This window comes from Aptenodytes forsteri, unplaced genomic scaffold, assembly GCF_000699145.1.
Source record: "Aptenodytes forsteri isolate BGI_AS27 unplaced genomic scaffold, ASM69914v1 Scaffold15, whole genome shotgun sequence".
NCBI lineage: Eukaryota > Metazoa > Chordata > Aves > Sphenisciformes > Spheniscidae > Aptenodytes > Aptenodytes forsteri.
Window position 1 is genome coordinate 3,049,890 of NW_008795129.1, and position 23,455 is coordinate 3,073,344.

General features: G+C 41.9%; 1 protein-coding gene across 4 annotated transcripts in view; it reads left to right on the top strand.

Moving 5' to 3' along the window:
• Positions 1-23,455, top strand: part of NDST2 (N-deacetylase and N-sulfotransferase 2) — a 146,169-nt gene that overhangs the window by 86,698 nt on the left and 36,016 nt on the right. For 3 of the 4 annotated variants that reach the window (XM_009277653.2, XM_009277651.2, XM_009277652.1), the window contains one exon: positions 4,574-4,634. The gene's annotated coding sequence lies outside the window, so the exon portion shown is untranslated. Of the gene's footprint in view, positions 1-4,573; positions 4,635-23,108; positions 23,187-23,455 lie in introns of those variants that run through there. The other variant, XM_009277654.1, reaches the window with a different exon arrangement.

Below are 23,455 nucleotides of genomic sequence, written 5' to 3' on the forward strand. Positions count from 1 at the left end.
TAATTGTAATCATTCCCCCCCCCCCCCCCCCTTTTTTTTTTTTTTACAAATCTCTTCTCTTCTCACAAAGGTGGCGTGATTTTATCTGCTAGGCTGCAGCATTGGGAAGAAGGTTGCTACTGATATCTTTTTCCCCGTTGGCCTTGATTGCAATTGGTTTGCTTTTTTGCTTGTTGGGAGACATACAGCTGGCTGATAGCAGGAGAGAAAAGGACAGAGGCAAAGATAGATAGCATTACGGTTTTAACACTTCACTGCTTGCACTGGCCTTTCTGAAAATTGGACTGCTGGAGCAGTGAGGGTCATGGGCATTTCAGAGCGGCACGGTTGCAAGCAAGCACAGTCATGCTGATGGTAGACGGGGCCTGGGCCACATGCCGTCCATGCCGTGAATAGGCTTATAGGGAGGAATCCTTTCCTTTGTTGTGTGCAGACAAGGGTGATGCCATGCAAGGACATGCAAGATCTGAAGTAGGGCATTGGCTGAATGATGAACCATGCTAAGCCATTAGCTTTACATTATCGAACTGATGCTTCTCCTTCCTCAGATGGCTCTGCCTTTTTCTTCTGTTGTGAAAGCTTCTCTGGTGAATTATGTTGAAGGCAACCCATCATACAAGAGGGAGGGGGGAAGGAATTTAAGAGGTCAATTCTAGAACTTTGAAAATGAGACTGCTTTCTCTTATCAGAAATACGAATTCACTTAAGAGCTTCACTGGGTCTCAGAAACCATTTCCCTTCTCAAACCAGTTCTGCTGGATGCACAGGAATGAGCCATAAAGGAGCTATATGTGTTAAGGCAATCTGTTTTGATGGCAAATGTCCTTGATTAACTATTTCAAGTATATCCTCGCTGCCTAGTTTCCATTTCTTTCACTTCCTTGGAGATCCTGACAGGGAATGCAGTTTTCTCCATGTTGCTTCTTTCTTGAGCATTTGCAGTTTCTGACAGTGACTTTTTCTGGTAATTGTTCCTCGGTTTCACTTTTTCCCACATAGCTCTACGCCTTTTCTCTCCCCCTTCTCTATGTACGTTTTCCCTTTTTTTCCTGTTTGATTGCTGCAGTCCATCCATCCTTCCTCCCCGTACCCACTAAAAGTCACCCCTGTCTTCGCTCTGTGTTGTCTTTGTGCAGCTTTGAACTGTAAAGCTACGCAACTTTTTCAGTGCTGTTATAAAGTATTTGTTATCCAGGAAGAAATGCAAACCTCAGGTGCCTGTGATTTTTATTCTCTATTTTATTCTTTTACAGAAATTAACTAAAAATCTCCACCATGTACTAAGCAGGGCTTTCTACTCTCTGTTTACATCCCTGTAAATCTTTTCATATTTTGACCATATCAAGCTACCTTCTGTGTTTTCCCAGTGTATGCTTTATCGTTACATATTTTCACTGTGCTTCTGATTTGGGCTTTTAAAACTATTATTATTTTTAAACTAAGGACTGCCATGTTTCTTTGGTGTAATTACTACAGAGACATACAGAGTAAAACTGTTGTCTATCTAGTGTGACTTGGATTGTTTGCCCAGACTGAGGATAAGGTCTTCATGGGAAAATAGTTCTACTTGGTTGGGCTCCCATGTGAATATTGTTCCTCTGACTAAGTGGACCCTGTTGTATTTGATTAGTGTAAATATTAAGGTTTTTGTGCTTAGAAAAACTAAGCACCCTTCTCATTTTCCTGAAAGCTGTTTTATCTCATAATGGTGAAGGGGACCACACACATGCTCTCATATGTGTCCTGGGCGTTCCAGACAGCGTCTGTTACACTCAGGTTTGGCCTTTTTTTCCAGAGTAAAAAGTAAAGTGAAACTTCTAGTGTGGCTGGTGTTTAAAGAAATAAAACGTTCAGGAATACAAATGTCATTGCTTATTGAGTCTCCATATGGCACTCACCCTGACTCATGGGAGCTCCTGCAGGAGCCTGCATGGCCGGAGCACAAGCTCCTGAGCTTTCCCACTCTATTGTTATGGCTGGTAAGTTTGAAATGAAATACAAACACGGGAAAAGGTATGGTGCTCCTAGAGTTAATGACATCTTTCCAAAATCGCTTAATTGTGTGCTAGGCAGAGGTTCATTTCCATTAGTAAATGCTTTGATGCCTAGAGATGAAATGTGGTGTTGCCTTCTCTGTTCAGCATTTGGGAGGTGGTGTTTAGCAGCTGTTGATAATGGTGGTAACATGCGCCTTGTGCTGAGGGCTTTCCAAACATACAAATCTGTTTGCTTCTCACAGACAACATAGGCAGATGAGTATGTATGGAGGAGGGCAAGGTTTTTGCCACCTCACTTGGCTTTAATAGGCAGATGAGTATGTATGGAGGAGGGAAATGGTTAGGCAAGGTTTTTGCCACCTCACTTGGCTTTCTGTGGAAATGACAGCAGTGTCATCCCTTTAGTGTTGCTTTAAACCACTCCTTTAGTTTAAGGTTCTTTAAAATAAATCTTGCAGTGAAATCAGATTTGGCCAATTCCTGTCATATTCTACTGATGGAAAAATCTATCTGCTTGATAATATCACTCTGTTCTTCGTGTTTCATCACTGGCTGCTTATCAGTTACTGCGTTCAGTTTAAATTCCTTGTTACTCCATTCAGCTGGTGTTAAATTCTGCCTCCCGTCTTACCCTGCCCTGTTGTGTTTCTACTTCTGTCGGTTGTGACATGCCTTAGTGGAAAATTGTGGGACTGCAAAGAGCAGGAGTCTCTTTACCTCATTGATATAACTGTTTCTGAGCTTCTCTAAGTGTGAGCAAGTTGCATTTTTAAAAGCTGAAGAGAAAATTATTTGTAACTCATGTTCCCCTTTGAGTGTCTCCCCTGCATTTATCTGTTGATCCTTTTGGGTTTTTTCAAGTCTGCTGTGTTCTGGAAAGTAAAACCAATTAGACCAGAGTGATGCTCCATCTTGGTCCAAGTCACCACTTTGGTAATAGTTTGCATCAGAAAGTGCAAGATATTTTGCAGTGAAACATCAGGGGACAGCCAACCCCTATGGGAAACTTATATTAAATGCCATTAGTTGGATATTGATGTATCTGCTTGTGTGGGTCTTAACGACTGCCATGGGGGTAGTGGACATGTGAGAGTCTTTTCCACTGCCATCGTATAAATCCTACTAATAATTAACTTCCTAATTTGATTGTTTTTCTCAGTGAGTTTCACTGGATTGTCACAGTTCTGTGAAAAACATTTTTTTAGTTGTCTGTTCCTTTTACAGTGACATCAAACATTCACCCCTTTTGTAGTTTAGTTCTGCTGTTGCATCTGGCTGTTTTGATGTTTGCCCTGGTGTGTTGGGATCTGCAGAGGCCAGACGTGCAGGGCTTCTCACTCTGCCTTGTCAAACTGTTTAGTGAAGAAACATAAGAATTATGGATCAGAATAAAAGAGGAAAGTTGTGTACCGAGGAAGGCTGAGGAAGGGTAGGTGCTTTTTTTCTAAACCAATCTTTATCTAACGAGGAAAAAGGAAAAGAGAAAATTTTGCTCTTGTAAATTTACGAGGAAGGCAGGGAGCTGGGCACACTTGGTTATATTTACAGGCAGCGCAAGTGTGGTTCTTGTTTACTAATTGGCTGTAGAGGTATTAAAGGTTATTAGAAACTCAAAGGTCAGAGTTTTTGCTGAATCAAGGTCTATGTGAGCTGGAAAGCTACAGGAGAGTACTTGTGTATCTGAGACACAGCTGATGTGGAAGAGCAGCCTTTAGAGGCTGTCCAACAGGTATAGTAAAATCAGCCTTTTAGCCCCGACCCTGTTCTAATCTGTGCCCTTCCTCGGGGTTTCGGTGACTCCGCTGAGTCGCTCTCACTGGCAAGCTGCTCTCTGTGTGTCTACACACACAGAAGTTTCCTGAGCTTCAGTTAGCTTCACAAAGTACTTTCATCTGTGTGATCGCTAGCCAGGTAGAGGGGTGGAGGAAGGGTGTAACTCCATCCTTCGGTGGTTTGTTTTTGTTTCACAGTATACCTAATGGTCCTGACTCTTTTAAAGGCTTTGGCAATAAACTACACAGACTGTCACACCACTGAAGTTTTACTGAACTGATTTAGCTGTGGCCAAGTCTAAAGAAGGTAGCGTCTTATAGTTTGCTTTGTTGGCTGTTTCAAAGGCAACGATATTAATGAACAGATGTGAGAAATCCCATTAGGACTACGCTGGCATGTCCAGTTCACTCAGCTCATACCGCATTTGCTTGTTCTGTGAACTTTCTTTCTTCTTTGTGGTTTATCTCTAAATCCAGGTTCCTGGTTTGTTAGTTGGGTTTTTTTTTTCCCTGCACTTGTCATTTCTCATCTTGCCCCACTCTTTCTCACTCTTGCACAATTGAGCCTGCTGCAGTGCAACCCTATGTCATCGTCTAGTCGATGCCAACAAGGCTGTTGTCATGGCCTCATTCTGTCCTCATGCCATGGTTAGTGTAATGTAATCATTACCTTGGTTCTGGAGAGCGAAGGTGCTCCTGCTAAGTAAATGTTTACGAACACTGATGGAGGCTAACATTAGGGAAGAGAGAGAGAAGCACTGTTTAAAGTCTTGTTTCTTTTTTTTTTTTTTTTTTTTAAAACAGAACGTTGTTCCTGAGAGAAGCAGCTGATAAGTATTTTTCCTTCACCAGACTGTGATCAGAGGTAAGTGCAGAATCTTTTGCATTTTTATGGGCTAGCATCTCCAGATTTGGTAAAGGGAAGAGCTTACTTAAGTCCTTTTGAGTGGTCTCGTGTCAAAGTAAGAGGCAATGAATCAGGTAGGAGGAGGAGGAGGCTAGACTTGTATGCTGCAGTGTGAAGTTGCACTCCTCCTTCCCCCCCTTAGAATGACTTGCAGAGGAAACAATTCCATGTGTCTTGTCTTCAGTTGCACAGTTGTCAGCGTGAAGTGACAGATGAGTTAATTTGGATCAGAATGGAATTTCTGATGCAGTTCCTGAGTGAGATAGGACCGAGTGCTTGCTTATTGCTAAATATTACTTTATTTAAATGGAGTTACTACTTCCATACCGCGTGGGCAAAATTTGGGGCAGTGTTGTTCAGTATCCATTAACTCTGCCTTTGAAAAGGAATGGGAAGGATGTGGGCTAAAAAGCTTTTAAAGTTTCAGATTTTGCATTTCACAGAATCTCTGACCCGTGCATAACAGCTGTAAGATCCCTTTGGGAATGACTATATTTATGTTGCTCCCAGCATACTGGAACTGCATTCATGACTTATACCCACAGGAAATATCATAAATGTAATTAAAAATAGAAATATCACGTTGGTCTAAATTCTGTGCTGAAGGAAAGGAGTCCTACTTTTTCTCCCTCAGTTCTGTCTGGATGAATAGCGAGGGAAGGTAATTCTTGTGGAGTTTATTTAGGACATATGTTTGAATACTGCACTCTAATGTAGCAAAAAAGCACTGGTCCTGCCAAGGTGCCTGATGCAGAACTTGCAGAGATTCAGGCTCCTGTGACATTTATGAATTTCAGGTGCTGCAGTACTTGCAAAAGGGCCAATCCTGTCTTAAGAGTGGAAGTTCCTACAGTCAGTGCAGTAGAAGAGGGATGATGTGGTCAAGTCTTGCCTCCATTGAAAGGTTCCTAGATTCTTTGCTTGGAAAGAACAGAGATGATTTGGGTTTTTGTGTGTGTGCTGGACAAGTCTGACTGAAATACTTTTTCATGCCTGAAGAGTGTTCTCAGTTATATAGATATCTCAGATCGCTCTATATGAGCAGGCCGTTATGGCTTTAGCTGTGCAGAAAATCAGAGGGCAAAAAAGGGTGGATGGAACAGCGCATTCCTTATGCAAGTAGACTGGGTTTATAAAAAGGAAGTTGCGGGAACTAGTACTTAATGCTGAATTCCAGTGTACAGAAACTCAGGTGGTGAGGAAAGGTGGACATGCTAAAACGAGGACTTCAGACCCTTTGAGCCCTACACATGCTACAGCTCTGAAGTTCCTCTGTCTGTCAACTGGAAGCTGGACTTTAACCCTAGTTTTCCTGGGAAGCCGTAGACAAGTTTGATACTGTTGCCCAAATGAAAGATTTCTTCCAGGGCCGGTCTCCATGCAGCTCCCACTTTCTTTTGGCAGCTCCTTCCCAGCCCCGCTCACAGTGCAGCTGTATGCTTTCTCTTTCTCTCAACCCTAACCCTGAGTTTTCTGGAGACACATAGACGAGGGTCCTCAGGCATTGGTCAGATGAAAGGATTTTTGAGGGTTGGAAAAGAGGTAGGATCTATGTAGTTGGTGTGCCCCTGTTTTCATAGCTCATTCTTCCAGTGTGATTCAAATAGTAAATTTTGTCTCCTGTAAACTTTTTGTTGTCAATTTTGCAGGTGTGATTTGCAGAGACTAGTAAAGGAGCAAAAATAACTTGAAACACATGATAAAGGATTTTGTACTTTCAATACATTGTTGTGAGGAGCAGAGTGGTAATAGAAGCCAGGGCTACTTTTGCAAACTCAGGAGTAGAAACAGAATAAATTAAACAAAAATTTGTGATGGAGTAGAATGAGTGTAATGATCACATCAGCATTCTCTTCCAGCTTGAATAGTTGTGTAATTCCAGAGACACTTGGTATAATATTCACATGAGAAATTGATAAATATTTACAATAAGTGAGAGAGTGAAAATACTAATTGAATGCTTCATATATTCTGCTAATGTCGATGTACATGTGACATCGTGGCTAGAACAGCAAAGGGAGAAGAATGTTTGATTTCAGGTACAGCCACAGTAAATTGCCACTGCACCTTTGATTTCATTGACACAAAGGCTAGGAAATGGGGAAAGACAGCAAAAATGTAGAAATGATAGCAGGTGGAGAGGGGACCATGCAGTAGAGTATATAGCCAAGGTAGGCCATGCAGAACCCATTTCACTGTACATGAAAGTAGAGTTACTGGAAACTGTAAGTTATTGTTACTAATTTAAAAGTGGGCTTTGGTCTTCCCTTGTGCTAACCCATGATTATTTCATCCTTAGCAATACTTACTTATTGGTTAATAATGTTTTAATGTTTCCTGCAATGAGATGCCTCTGCCAATAATATCCCACAGTTAAATTACAGAAAAAGTAAGAGAGCAAGCCACAAAATGCCTGCAGCTTACTTTTCAAGAAACCTTTATTTTCCTAAAAGCCTTTATTTTCCTGTGAGAATACCTCAACTCTATTCAGTCATAGCAGAAGTAGAGGGACAAATAACTCCTTTTCTCTTCCATTATATTTTATCTTTTTCTGGTTCCTAACTGTGTCTATTTTGTTCTGTCAGTTCGTTCTAATAAGGACTTGTCTACCAGGTATTTTTTTGCAGTCACCAGTTCTTCATCTCCTTGTCTGGGGCAGGTTATAGTATCCAGTTCCTCTGAAACTTGTGGAACTGATCTAATCATATTGGTGAGGTCCTGTCATTGAAACATCTCCAGAAGTATGCTGGTTTACTTAGATGGTGTGTCTTCGTGACATCATGCCACATTTATGCAACAGAGATGAATTCTAGTGCTTGGACAGGATTTGGTCTTAAACATTTTAATTAGCTTATTGGACTGAAGTTCAAGAGAACTGGCAAGTTAGTGGTGGATTTTTGCCAGTTACTATTTACATCATTTTTAAAGATTGGCTGTTGCTGAAGATGAGCCTGTTGAGTATTAAAGATGAATACAAAAATGAAATAACTGTCTCAAATTGTAGGCACTACTAAGTGTAAAAACTATGTAAGGCTAGCAACCAGCATAGCAACACCTACTAACCTCATTATCCTTTCCTCCATATAAGCTTACTTTATCCCCAAGTGGGCTTTGGAGATCTTCTGTGAGATAAGAAATGTGAGCACAGCTGAACAGAGACAAAAAATTAATTACAAAGCAGAAGGGCGTGACTTAGGGTGCTCTGGCAGGGGCACGTTCCTCTCTTCTGAATGTATCATCTGTTTGTCAATTGAATGGCTTAACTCTGGCCCTTTTCACCCTTCTCGCCACGCATTTTCAATGAATATTTTTAAATATCAATACATCAAGAGCTTTTTTCCTACTTTAACATGGAAGAGGAAAAGTAACACATTACCATTACATTTTCTCCTATAAATGCAAACACATGTTCTTCCTTTCTTTCACCTTCTTCCACAAAATGATTCATGTGCTTATATATTACAAAACTCTATTAGTCTCTCAGATTATATTTTCTGTATCTGGCATTAAAGCTGTTGATCCATTACTGGGCTAAGGCCCTCACCAAACTGCCAAGATCTGTCCTAAGGCCATGCTTAAAGGCTTGGAAATCAACTTAGGTTGTGATTATGGACAACTTGGAGGACTTCCCAGAAAGGACCTGTCCAGTCACCAGTTACCAGAGATGAATATTGTTTCCATTGATTTTTAAATCTTTTCCTGCAACCACTATGTACCAGCCTCTTGTCAGGGCACAGCAAGGGCCAGGAGCTGAGGCAAGCCAGGAGGCAAGGGTGACCCCAGTGCAGGCAGTGCCCTCACCAATGGGGTGCAGTCCCACAGGATCTGAACATGGCACGCAGAGCTGGGTGCTGGTAACAGGGTCTACTGACAGTCCCAGGCAAGATGGAGCCATGAGACTCCATCCAGGAGTTTAAAAGACAGGGCTGGAGACAAAGCTACAGCATGGGTCCAAAGTCCACCCAGGAGACGGGACCAAAGACAGAACTGGGGACAAGCTACAGCATATATACGAGGGGTCTTTCCAGGAGACAAGCTACCTACAGCCTAAGTCAATCCAGGAGACAGGGCCAGAGGCAGGGCTGCAGACAGGTACGTCTACAGCAAAGTTCAGGCAAAGAGCAAAGGCCCAGGCCTGAGCTTAAATGGAGATGCTGGGCCATAGGCAGAGTGGGTGCGTGGAGGTCCTACGTGAGAGTGGTCTGTGCCGTTAAGGGCTGATGGTGCCCTCAGGGTCCTGACACTTCCAGATCCTTAGTGGGACAGATGAAAGGTTGCTTGCTCTGTACGCTGTCATGTCTCACAAGTTTTAATGATATAACTGGTACCTATAACAGAGCCCCTTTGTTTCACTGAAGAGAAAGAAAAGTCTGTCACATGCTTATTCTGGCCCCGGAAATTCTTGTCATCCCTTAGATAAGCACTTCATTCCAAACAGGGTGGATGATGGCTCACTTGTCTCCTGATGTAAGAGACAGAGGTATGTTTTTAGGAATACAAACCTTTTACTGTTTTTTTGGTTTGTTTTTTTTTTTTGGGGGGGGGGGTCCCCTTAATCACTAAGTCAACTACATCTAGACCTTCTCAAGAACCACTCTTGTTTTCTATTTCAGTGGCAGGCCAAAAAAAAGGATAATGTGATATAGCTGTCTTTGATTGAATTTCAGGTAGGGTAGACTTCACCAGTGACAGCCTACACATTCAAGCCAGCTAGAAATTTACCAAAGTCTGTGTAAATAAAATGAGCTTATTGGAGTTGAACAGATTGTACCTACACAAGTCTGCAGGGTCCATCTCCTCTCTCAACCCCTATCCCTGCCTCAATTCCGGCAATGTTCACATGGCTTGTTATGCCAATAAGCTATTGTTGGGTTTAATTGTAGTCTTCCTTGTGCTATGGGATGGATCTCTGTTAACCTCAGTTAAAGGGGAAATTCAGGACAGGAAGCTGTTCCTCTGTTAATAAACAGATACTGGCTGGGTTAAATGCATCCTTAAATCTTCTCCTATCCCTTCTGTGGCTGCTAAAGAGAATGAGTTTTCCCTCCTCCCTCAGTGATCCCCAGAAAATCGGCTTTGTGTCCAAGTATCTTTTTGAGAAGAGCTAAGGTAATGTAGATTCTTTCTCAATATTTGGGTGAGGAAGGATGGAGGAACTCAAATCTAATTTTTTTCAGGTACTTAGTGCAGTATTAAAGTGCCTCAATAGTGATCTATCTTTGCTAGTATTTTTCCAGTGAAATTTACACACAAACTTGTTTGGTCTTCACTGGCTCCAGCGAGAGTTTCAAGATTTATGGGACTCGCTACAGCATATCCTGTGTGTTGTCTCTACCTGTAAAATGTGGTAAAGCAAAGTGAATCAGTGAAATGGTGGGTAGAGCCCTGGCGGACAAGATCTGTGCACAGAGGAGACTGGTGTGTGTGTGAGACTGAAGAACTGGGTGAGAAGTTCTTGTTTGGCATATTACTGTAAACTGCGCTAGATTTGTTATGTGTTTCTGTCTGGAGGTTAAGAATTGTTCAGGGATAGCACTATCAACGCTATCCTGCCGTGCTGGCTTACAAATAAGGCTTGATCAAGAAAATTTTTCAAAGAATGTAGACTAAACAGATAATCTTGCGGTGTCTTGGTAGTTCCAGAACCATTTAGGCCCCATCCATTTCTCAAGTGCAATTAGTGTAAATAGCATCCTGAACGTGAGGCATTTTGAAAAACGTGTAACAGAAAAGTGTATGTCCTTCTGACATGGCAGGGCATGAAAAATGTGTTTTGCCTAGCCATTTAAAGTCATCATAAAGTAAACACCTTGTAGTACAGCCCAATAAATGAGAGACATTAGAGGGTTACTGAGTGTCTTTTGGGGTATGAAGCCAGGATTTCAATATAGGTCTGTTAGCATATTTGCTTGGACAGTGGGATTTTGCTCCTTTTTTATTTAACTTTTCAAGATCAGGTTATTTACAAACTAAGGCTACTTATTTCAAACATATTTACCTTGATACCATATACCCTTTTAAGCTACTGATACAAAGCACAGCAAGAGGTTTGGGTCTAACCAACATCCTGGAAATTATGCCGTTACACAGTATGACCCTGATAAGGAGGAAATACTGCAAATACTGTTAATATTTTTGTAACAACCACCATTCTTACTTTAGGTATAGAGACTCTAAAAGACCCCTCTCTTTCTCCGAATAGTTGGTTCTAGTTTTCAGATGGGTTTTCCAGATTATGAGTATTAGAGGTAGAGGAAAGATACAAGCTGGTCCAGAAATGCTGCAGCAGGCGCGTGATTTCAGCCAGTGACAGAAGAGAGACTTTTATCTGAATCATGACTAGACGTTTTGAGTTTACTTTCGTTTTCCTGGGCATTACCCTAACAAAAGTTACTTTTAAAATCTGTTTTAATTCACAGATCTACAAAAATTGTCTAATAAAGATACTGACGCCTCTACAGTGAATTAAAGCTGCTGACGGTTGGCTTGATTTTCTTGGTAACCTTTCCTTGGACCCCTCAGAAATAGTCTGCTGATCCTGGTGGAAAACCTCTGCTCTGGTGTTGTATAATTCTGCAGCTGTGCCTCTGCTCTCACTACGATGATTAAAATACATCGAGTAGTGAATACAAAGATCACATAATGGTGTCAGGAAGGCCTTACTGTATATCATAGCCAGCGCAGGGAATGCTATAGAGAGACCTACATGGTTGTCCTAATCTTCATGATAGGGGAAGCTGTCTGGGAAGGGGAGGCTGTACTTACAATGTGCAGCAGCAGAGGCTGTCTCTTAATTGGTAGCAACACCCAGCATTTCCCCTTTTATTTCCAGGGCTCTTTGGAGACAGTCACCACGAAGTGATATTGAGCAGAACTACAGTTCAGAGTAGTTAGGACTGACTGTTTAGGAAAATATCAACGAAATCTCACTATAACTACCTGTTAGCATGAAGACATAGTTGATGTACTTGCCTCTAAGTGATGCTTAACAGCAATTGAGCTAATTTTTTCGCTGCTTGCCATTGATCTGGGGGGCAGTGTGGAGTAGTTCTGGGAGTTGGGGGGGGAGTGGGAAAGTGCGGGAGGTTTGGGTAGGGAAGATGGAGGAGAGGAAATACAGCCTTTGAGAGAGATACTGAAGTTTTGACTTTAGGCAGTGAGCAAAAGTTAATTGTCTTAATATACATGGAGCAGCAGTAATTCTTCTCTCTAACATTTTCTAAGTGAATAAGTTTGAAAAGACTACCAGCAAGTGTCCAATAAACCTGAATCTCTATAAAACACTGGAGACTGGTGAAAAATGTATTAAATGTATGGTGAAAACTCGTCATGAAAATCTTTGTTATTCTAAAAATCAGCCCTTTGTTGTGTGGAGTCAGGATTTTCTGTCGTCTTTGTGATTAGTGGAGTATCGAGAGATTTCCAACATCTGCCTTTTGCATACTGCAGCTTGAATGGAAAGGGTTTGTTTACTGGCATAGATGGGAGCTGGAAGCGAAAAATTTAAATGGTTTTAGGTTATGTATAAATGAAAATTTTTGTCAGCATCATCCATCTGCAGTTCACAAAGAGGCTTGCAAACTTGCAGTGCTGCATTGTAGCATATATTTGAGAAGATTTTTTTTAAAACAAGAGGCAGAATAGAGAGCTGTTTCCTGTTAGATGTGGAAACCACATTTTTCAAAGGTACTCAACATCCATTTAACTTTTGTTGATTGATTAGGACAGCAGCACTAGTTTCATGTGTGTAATCCTTATCCCTCAGCACCTCGTCTTTTATTCACCACTTAGCAATAAATATCTTGATGTCTGTGTGCTTTTCTTTCCAGTGCTTTTTTCCGTTTTCATATTAAATAAATTAATAAATAATTTGCTATGTTTTTGTAATGTATCTTCTAGGATTAAACAACACTGAGCAAATCATTGTGCTGTTAAAGAATACGTAACAGTATGCCTGTTCTGAATTAGTTTTATTGTTCATTCAAAAGGAAAATCATCTACTCATAATAAACAATTTAAAACATTTTCTACCTTAGCTTCCGGGGCTTGTTCCTGTACTGTCAGAGTAATGAGACAGTAGAAAATATCTTTCAGACAGACCTTACTGCAGCTACCTGGTCAATTTAACTGAGAAGCTAGACATTCTGCAAAAGCAGGTTAAGTCGTAGTAGGTGACCCCAAGAGCCTGATGATTGACCCTTGTTTGTGATTTTAGTTTTTAGCTTGTTATTGTTGGGATAAAATTTTAAGGAGGTGCTTTGTTCGCTGTATAACAGAGGCAGCACCTGATTCACTAAGATTCAGGCCTCTTTCAGAGCACTTTCTAATACCTTGTAACGTTCCATTGCATTAAGTTTTCACTGCCTTATTACAGAATTGTTCGCTGTGCGCTGTCAGCTCCTGTTAAAATAACTCCTCTAGAGATGTGTGCTAGTGTGTCATCCTGTCTGAAAACCCTCTTCTCCCAAACCCTGACTGGGAAAGGATACAACTTTGAGCATACCTAGGGCTTTGCATCTTCAAAGAGAAGCAGAGTATGCTGCTGTGGTCAGAAGCGCCTCCTTTTCTGCCTGCCTCTCCGCTCCTCTAGGACACCGTTTTCTATTACATTTTAAAGTAGAGAACCTCTCTTGTGCCAGTCTTTCAGGGGTATAACGAGAGTTTAGCTCCCCCACCACCACTGCGACCAAACATGCTTAGATAGGGACAGAACATAATCTCAGGTTTATGTATTTGTTCTTTTAACATGTTAATTTTTTATTAGCGATGCACAAGAAGGTGATTTTTCTGTGTTCCTCTGCAGATTTATTCCAGTCTCCAGATTCCAATAATAGTGCCTGAGTATACTTAGCTGGTGTGCTGTTGGGTTGGTTTGCCCCCCCCCCCCCACTAATGCGATAACTTCACTGTGTGAAAGTATGAGCGGTGCTGTTGGGGTGGTTTTGCCCCCCCCCCCCAATAATGAGATCAGTTCACTGAGTGAAACTACTGTGAGCCTTAGGGCAAGAGAAGCAATTCACTGCTGCTGAATACATTTGCTGAGTGTAGTTTCCCTCATCTTGTCAGCTTGTCAGTCTGGAGGCATCCATAAACCTGTGACAGCTTCAGAAGACGAACTCTGGCAGCAAGCTGTCAGGGTGCCAGGCACTGCTGTCTGTGGGCTCCCTTCCTCCCCTCTCCCCCCTTGCACGCCCGCTTGCCCTCCCTCTGCCCGCCTGCCTCCCTCTTCTCTATCTCTCCCTCCCCGCCCGCCCCCAGCTCCCAGCTCCCTGCCTTTCTCTACCTTATTGATGTGGGTTTAGGTGCTGCTGTTCTCCGTGGCAGTACCTTTTTGGTTTCCTCCTTGATCCTCTTGCCACTGGAACAAAAGGAGAACTGGCTGCCCGTGGTGGAGCACCTGCCCCTGCAGCCTGGGGAGCGAAGGGGAGGAAAGCGGGGCGCTCTGCATCCCGGTCTGCCTGTGCCGGCAGTGAGCTTGTTCAGTCACTTCGCTAGAAATGCCTTTGAACTGCTGCCAGATCCCATTGTCTGCCGTCCAAATGGAGTTCAACGCCCTGCCGTGATTAGATGCACAGTGTGTAAGAGGAGGAAAGAATGGAGCTGTATCCCCACCCTGAAGGAGCATCTCAAATCTGCCGTGTGCCATGATAATCTGAGTACTGGACCATGCTTCTCTGCCTTCCTGTGCACACCATCTTCCTTACTTTCCTTTCATTGTTCCTGGGATTTCAGGGAGTGACATGGAAGCTTTTCAGAGAGGAGCTGCAAGGCAAGATAGTTTCTGGGGAGAAAAGGGCTGTGCTTTTGGACTGTTTGTGTGCGACTGTGCTTTGCCCACCACCCACCTGTAGCTGCAGTATGATATACTAGCTAGTGGTTAATGGTGCTTATGCTCAGCAGTGATGTGCTCTTTTTTAGCCTGAATTTATTTACATTTTTCCATTTGTCTGCACTTAAAATTCCAGCATCCTTAGGTTCACAAAATGATCTGAGAGGTTTTGGCAACACTGAGTGAAGGGAAGGCAGCCACTGCTACTAATAATGGTTCAGCCATCTACCAACTGTGCAGCCCAGCTGCCCTTCTCCAGAAAGGCCAGCACACTCTATATATGATTTTTGTGAAGAGCAGCTCTCAGCCTTTCTTGCTTTCCCTTTGGCTCCGTGTCTTTCCTTGGGTTGCTGACTGTCAGACTTTTGAGATAGTAACTTCACTTGAGGATTTCGCTTTTAAAGGTAGGAATTTGAATCTTTGTGCTTATCTTTGCTATTCCTTATCTAATTGTTACCTAGTTTGTTACAAGAAAACATTGTTTTCTTTCATGCCTTGTTATTTGACTGCTTGTTAACCAGTCATCATCTGCAAGGACAATGCTTTGAGAGGAGGATGGAGGAGCTGCTCTTCAGTGACTGTATTAGTGCACTAAGTGGAGTTGGCAGGGTTTGTATCTCTGATATGCCTGCTACGTTCCTTGCTCATTAAGCTCTTTGTTTAGTTCCTTCTCCTCCTCCTCCTCCCTCTGCTCTCCCTTTCCCTCCCTGATAGGATGTCTCTGCATCTAACCTTGCTGCTGGGTTAAATTCAGGTTCTGAAATGTGCTGGAGGAGGATGAAATCTGCCCTGTGAGGAGCTGGTGGCTCGCAAATGCACTTGGATAGTACAAGGAAGCTGGTTATAGCTGCATGCCTTCGCCTAGGCTACTGCTCACGCTGCACTATAAATAGATACTCCCTTGACCCTTCATAGTCACTTTATGTCTTGGGTACCTGACTGGCAGATGAACAGATACCAGCAGTTTTGGTAACTGATGAAATAATTGTAAAGATTAGAGCCATTACAGATAGAACATTTTAAAAACGAGATGATGTCTTGTATGTTCCCTGAAGACTAATGCAACCACAGTTTCTAGTGGTTTGTCACACAGCGATCTAAACTCTCATTTGCATCTCAAGAGCAAAGCTGGTTGTGCTAAGTTAATATTTAGCAACTTGAAAGCTTAGAAATCGAAGTTTTTATAGATACTCTTTTTCCTTTCACCACAAACTAGTAAAAGAAGACCCTTTGGTTAACAGTGTGTTTGATTTCCATTTTTTACTTCCTTGGGAAATAAGATTCACTTGGAACACTGAGGATTTTGTGGTCATTAAGAAATTTCTTGATCCTCAAGCTGAGATGTAGCTGCCGTTCTCCTGGTCAAGGCACATTAAACAGAATTTGGGCCTTTAAAAGTGTTCTTTAATTAACCAGTCAAGTTCACGCTGATAGTATGGATGCTTCTGCAATGTGGCCAAACACTGCAGATGTAGAAAGCAAGAGCTTGACCTGGAGCACAGACCAGAAACTTCTCGCAGGGCCTCTTCTCTTAAGGGTCTTTGTTTTTTCCTCTTACAGTAACAAATGTAGTCAGATGGTTAGGCTGCTTTGTAAGTAACTGTGTAGATGTAGCTCCTGCTGTCTCAAACCTTCCCTCTACAATGTGGCTATATGGAAGAGGAGACAATTTTCAATTCCCTTCTCTGCCCTCCCTCTTCACTCCCCAGCTTCAGCTCATAGAGGATGAGGAAGGGTGGTGGTCTCTGCTTAAGTGATGTCATATGTTTCAGGTTAGCTAAAATTGCAGTGAAATTTTTTCCATATTGTATTAGGATCTGGCCTTTCTATAGGCCATTCAATTCAAGAATCCCAAAGAGATAATGAAAAGGTGTATGTTGACAGGAGTGTTTAACCAACACAGAGCTGAAGTAACCTGTCAAAGGTTGACCTGCTGCTAACTCCAGGAATCTTGGGTCTTACTTCACTGCTGGAATTGTCAGACAACCCCCTATGTGGCTTTTCTACTTCGATGATTTGAAAGAAATTACTAAAAAAATACAAATGATCTTTCAATAAAAATATTCTCCATTGTTTTAAACCATCCGGAAATGATGTATCAAGTCTGTTCACCTTAGATGAAATAGTAAAAAAAAAATAGTAAAAAGTCATTAACCCCACTGCTGTCCTTCATCATGAAACAACCATTTTATGCGCTCAGTAAAATGTTACAGCATGTCAGAGGCATTTCGTGAGTGGACGCAGCCATTTGCCTGAAACCACAATTAAGGTCCGGTTGCACAAGCTCCTGTTCAGCCTGGTGTTACCGCTTCAGTGTGTATAGATGTCTCCGTTGTCATACCTCATTCCACACACCTGGACCCTGCTGAAGTTTTCTTCTAGCAGGATGAAGTGCTGCCTGTAGCGCAGAGCTGGACTGGAGCAGGTACTTGAGTAGTTACCACTCTGTGGGGTGCCTGTTTTCTGATGCTTCGTGATGGAGTCACCTAGTGCAGTAAAAGCACTCAGGTGTGTTTGAAAGCTGGGAACCTCGGTTTAGTCTCTAAAACACTCTAAAGAAGGTGATGGATTCAATAGGTTTGTTTCAAGAGAGGCAATTGGTTGTGCTCATTTATAAAAAATGTTGCTGGGTTGCTGGAAAATAGGAGGGGGAAGAGGTTGAGAAGGAAAGTCTGCAAACTAAGCCTGCTTACACGCATTAGGATGAGCCCAGGCATGAAGCGAAAGGACAACTCAGAGCTCTTCATTATCTAATACTCCCTTAGGGCAATAACAAACTCACTATAGAGCCAGCAAGCCAGGCACAGGGGCTGGCAGAGAGAGAGAGCACACGTTGTTCTCAGAATATGGCCGGTGCTGGAATCTTTCACTGCAAATTTGAAGCCATCTTTAATGCAAAATATTCCTCAAAGGGATTTGGTTTTGTTGCTTACCATTTCAAAAGCTGCTTTCAATCCAGTGTGATGCCTTCTTCCGAATAAAAGGTTGTAAAGTTAGGTATCGTACAACAAAGGAAGCATTATCTTGCTTTTTCATACCCCCGTATATGAGCTGAGGTTCTGCAGAGACTCTCCTTTTTGGAACCAAGAAAGACCAAATGGAGAAGTTCACCTCTCTCTGCTTTAGTCTGTTGTAGCTTTTCAGCCTTTCTGGGGTGCTTAGTGGCCGCTCCATATTGTGTGCTTCATTTCAGAGTAAGTAATCATTTTTATACTGAAAATTCAAGTGCAGAACATACTTGTGTAAAGGCCAAATGTTTTTCCTGGGGTGGGGAACGTCAGAGAGCACATAATACAGACCTCCAGTGTCTCCCACTGATACATGTACAGTTGTTCTGGTTTGGATTTCTATAAGGAGCAGGGGGTAGAAGTTAAGGTGTCTCTTCTGAGGTGGTACAGTAGTTAGGGGTAGGATTTGTGGCATTGGTTCAGCCTGCGAACATTAAATTGGTTGATTGACATTAGTCTGTTTAGGATCATGAAGGAAAGTGGACCTCTCTAAAAAAGTAGACGAAAAAAACACCTCCTATTAGTATTCCTAGCATTTGCAGATCCAAGGTGATTCTTCATATAAGCAATCTGACCTAAAATAAATTCACTCTCTTCCCCCTTACCAATAAATTAAATGCCATTGCCAGTAGTTTAACCTCTGAGGTGGCCCTTGCTGAATGAGTGTGGTTCCCCTGTTTGACGCAAATAGCAGCAGTGAAGAAAAAGAAGTATATGAGAGCCTGGCAAATGCAATGGAGGGGAAGAGTATTTTCACCCCTTCCATGGAGCAACCTCTGTCCTGTCAGCAAACCAAGCCAAGTTACGATCCTTCTGCTAATTGAGAAATGCTAGAGGATTTTTCACCTTTTGTCTGTCTCAAATCTCATTCTCTGTGGAGTGTTTGCAGTAGAGCAGCGAGCGGTGGCAATCCCACCCTTATCGCTGTTTTGAAGTTTGTGTTTTACCCAGGTAACGTCAGGATACCAATTCTTTCTGATACGTTCACAAAGTGCCGTTGAGCCATCGGTGCTCAGCATCTTTGTGTAATGTGATTCTCATTTTACAGATGGGGTTCGGAAAATGTGTAACCACATCAAGTTAAAAGTGGAATAAAGGACTGAACTCAGTCTTACCCTCAAATTCCCTAGCTTTTAGGATGATGTTTAGCTCCCTCCCAGAGGGTACGTGAAGAGCTCTTACTGTCTCGAAGGTGGTCTTTGAACCTATTTCTGATGCTTGTGGAACAGAGCACAAAGGGGAAATTGAAGATTTTAATATCCCACCCTGCCTCATCTCCCATGATAATGCTGCTCTTCCTTCAGCCCTTTCTGTAACTGTGCAAGGAGAGAAGGAAGCCAGAAAGGGCACTGAAATTTCCCTGGCAGGTCCCAGTGGTGGTCTCCTGAACATGGAGACCTTGCTTGTGGCTCAGCTGTGGAATCTTCCTCTCTGAATGCTCTGGAAAATCGGTGTCTGGATGAGAGGGCAAAATTGGATCTTCAGTTTAGGTGTGCATGAATGAGTTAGAAAACAGTCACCCTGTCTTAACTCTGGAGGAGCTGAATGAGGGTAGCATTGATAACCACTACAGATGCCCCTTGGCACTGCTTGGGTAGAGTTATCTGTTGGCACTGCTGCCAAGGGACTGCCCCGCTGAGCAGAGGGACACCAGGGGTTGAAACTGAGAGCCGCGTCGGTGGGTTTCCTGGAGCTGGAATGACAGCGATGCTGCCTGGTTGAGTCAGATAGATAAATTGGTTGGGAAAATACAGGCAGGCAAAGGGGAATATGGGCAAAAATAAGCATAAAAGCACTGGGGCAGGATTCTTGCTACAGGTACCAAGGTGTCAGCAGGCCCTTGGGATGCGCTTTCCGTTAACACTGGCAATCACAGATGTTCTGCAGGCCACTTAGCACTTCATGGGAGAGTGAGGACAAAGTCAAAGCATTTCAATTTATTGCAGAAACACTAACCCAGATTCATAATGAAGACTGAATTTTGCAGTTCAAGTAGAGGCTTCATTTCTTTGTTGTGTAAGAAAACAGAGCATGTCTTCCAAAAAGCTGTAATCTTTATATTCCAGCTACCAAATTAATTATATGAGAGTTAAGTAGACCAAATAATTAGAGTTAGAATTGATTTGTGTATTTAACTTTAAAATTAATGTCTAAAATTTTATAAGATGTTTATCATGGTGTATTTTTTAGTAACCTAATTATAGCTCTTCAAAGTTGCTGTCTAGCTAAAAATTATTTAATTCTTGTGTTTTGGCTACAATGAAGAAGATAAGAAAATTCAGACTTCGGATATCCGGACTGCCTTTGCTCTCCGCTTTGCAGCAGTATTGAGTAGAAAAAGAAGAATAGATCTTGTCTGGAAGTATAGTGTTAATCTAATCCGGGGCTACTAAAAAGCATTAATTATTTAGTTATAGTGTTGCTGCAAAGTTGAGTTTGAATTACTTGAATGCTCTAAATGCGGTTGTTTCTCTCCCATCACATCTGTGCACAAGATTTTAGTGTTAAGTGATCTGAAAACGATAAAGTACCTGTTACCTCACTGAGATCAATTAGCACATTTGTACTTGAGATTTCAACATTAATGATGAAATTTCAGCGTTTATAATGTTTTATTGTGGGTATTCTTTAATGTAGGTAATCTACGCTGTCAGCTAGCTAATACTGCTTTTGTCTCTGTATGGGAAACGGTTTACAATTGAAAGGGCAGAAAGCACTGTAAGAATGTAGTTGAAGCAACTTTCCTGCCGAATGCAGTCCTTGCCTTCTTTTGCTCCTAAATGCTTCTCTCTGGACAAAGGGAAGGGATGAATGCAGTTAGACAGTACTGCAAGCCTATTAGATTTTCACAACCAAACCAGCAGTGGCTTTAGTCAGGATACGGATGAAATAATGCTGTGGTGTGGCCGGAATATTGCAAGACATGATGAATTTTAGACTTGCAGACTGTGTGAGCCCTCCTCTGTCAGCATTAAATACATAAGCTGTAAGCATGCTAGTGTATTTCTGCTGGAACTCGTCTTTGAAGATGAGCTGTTAAGCCTTTTAGACCCTGCTTCTTTTGATTATTAAAGAACCTATGTTTTTTAAAAGCAGGCAAGCTAGACCTAATGTCTCCGGCAGATTCTGTCTTTAGGTGCTATGTTTCTGCCTCCTTAAGCAATGTGAGCTGTCATTTTTCTCCTACTCCCCTCTGACTCCCTGTGCACTCCTCCCTTTATCTTTTCCTCCTACTCCCAGCTTTGCATTTTGTTTCATGCTGCCTCCTATTCCTGGAACAGTCTCCCAGTCTCTGCTGCCAAATTCTCCCTCCCTCTCTGCTCTTGCGAACCTGTTTCTTGCAGCAATCATTCCCAAGTTGTTTACTTGACTAATTGTCTCTCTGTATACTTTCTTTCCTATATCTGTTGTTCTGGATCATTTTTTTAATGTGAGATGGTACGTATGGCAGGATAAAGGAGTGTATTTGCCATTATTTTGTTGAGCATTGTTTGCATTAGCTCTTTATAGAATGATTAGTAATAAATTCCCCTTCCCATTTTGAGTGCAAAATTATTTACTTAGTTCACTATTTTCTGTACACTATTAAAGAGCAGCCATGTTTTATCTTAAGGTAATTGCTAGGCTGCGGAAAATTAGTGTCTGTATTACAGCAAGTGCCATCAACTGGCCTGTCTGTATAGGCAAAGTTCAGCTGTGTTTATCAACTTGCATGAAATGGTGGTAGAAAACAGGACTCTGGGCAAATCTGGTGGTGTTCAGTAATATTACCGTCATTGCACAGCTTCACCACGATGGTAATTGTGGTGCCGTGACTGTTATTTTCCTAGCATGGACAAGCTCACAGAAGCATGCATGGAGATGTATCTGCTTACTGTTTGTAAAGCATTTTTGCGTCTTTGTTTGTGGAACAAGTCTTACCACAAAAACATTGCAGAAAAGCAGAAGACCCACCATGTTAGTAAAATTACGTGTTGGTAAGTGGTTATGATGTTGTATGCAAGTGGTGGATCAAGTCATCCTTTTCTTTTGCAGTGCATTTTATAGGCTGAATACCTTCTACCAGGCTAGACCGAGAAGTGGGTTCTCTTTCCTACTGAACACCTCGCCATACAGGCTGATGCATGTTTCCACCTGGAGAGAATTTCACTTTTCTGGCAATTCTGTCCTTTCCATTCCAATTGAGACAAGGCAATCTGATAATTGATTTTTAAAAAAAAAGTTACTGGGATTTTCTGGTTTCAATTCAAGTATTTGAACCAAGTTGAAGATTTATTAAGAAAGAAAAAGAAACCCTGAAAACACTGATGTTGCTTTAGAGTAAGTTTCATAATAAACAGTGTTCTGAATACTTCTATTTTCTTAAGTCTCACTTCTGATAATATCCGACCTCATATCTTATTGCTACGTGTGAAACAGAAATAGTTTCACAATTGTTTAATCCTATAGATACTTCTACAAGCTTGCAAAATGGCACACAAAAGTAACCTCATTAATTTTGACATGAAGGTTAGGCATACATTTTTCCATTATCAGAAACTAAAAGTGGACTTCAAAACTAAATTTCTTCATGGAAAAAACAATTTCTTCCTTCCAAACATAAATAGTTTCCATGTTAATAATGAAAAATGAATCAGATTTTCAGTAGTTGAATGCATTTTATTGGGAATTTTACTGCCTGTAAATTTTGGAAAACAGTCTCCGAGATAGCTGATTTAGTCTCCAAAAGCCATAATTGGGCACCTTGCAGTTTTCAGTGCCCAGATCCTTTTGTCTTCAGCTGCAGTCCCTAATGGAGATGTACATTTTGCTCAAAATTCTTGAGCTTTCCTGACAAAACTTCAGTTTTATCAGAGGGTAGATTTGATTGCAAATATGGCAGCTTTTGTTCCAGAGTTTGTCTATACTGTTAATTAGGCTGTTAATGAGGTCCTGGACTTATTCTGCATGAAGGAGTATTTTAAAGATGCAGCTTCATAGTAGAAAAAAATTCTACTCATAATCAGTTGACTAATTAAAAATGTAAGACTGTAGCACCCAGTTTAGCAATTAAGTCTATAAAATGGGAGAAAGGTGAAGAACTAGTGATGTGTAATTACAGTACAGTTTAAAATGAATTAAGATATTTGAGACTACTTTTGAAATAAATTTTATTTCTCTTTGTTGATTGTCTAAAACCAAGGTTTCTACAAAGGGGAACAGAAGGTACAGCATTGAAATTCTTGTTTAAAAATGTAGTGAACATGGCATAGTGTAAACTGTGGTGTGGAAATAAGTGTGCATTGCCTGTGTTGCTCTGATTTTTATAACAATTACAAACACAGATGGTTTGAGAGAAAACTAAATAATTCCACCCACATTAAGACAGGGAAGTCTAACAATAGCCACAACTCTTTATCACCCGGTTTCTCTAGCAGACTCCCTCCTGCTGTCACTTACACATCCTTCATGCATTGAAAACTAACTAGTGTGTGAAGCTGCTGCAGAGTCCATCAAGGCCATAAGGACCCCAGTAGGCTGGAGTTGCCCTGACCCACCATGCATGGGGTCTCCATCCACCCTCCTCCTCCTCCTCTGACACAGGCAGCATCCTCAGCAACAGTACCCAAACAAGACAAATAGAGGCGGTCAGTGACAGTCACCAGGTTCAACCTAGAATCCAGTGATCACCAGGTAAGTGCATAGTCATCAGGCAGGTCCAAAGTCAGGTCAGCAAGACAGAGCATACTTGTAATGTAGTTCAGGTCATGGCCTGAGCTCAGGTACAGCTCGCGGATCAGTAGGTGGAGGCTGCGCAGGGCATTCAGAGGCTGTTGGTGTGTGCAGGGCCCTGACAGTCTTCCTTACAGAGTCCCCCCCTTGAGATCTATTTCTGCTGTAACCCTTGTGAAGAACCATGTCGTGGTTTAACCTCAGCCAGCAACTGAGCACCACCCAGCCGC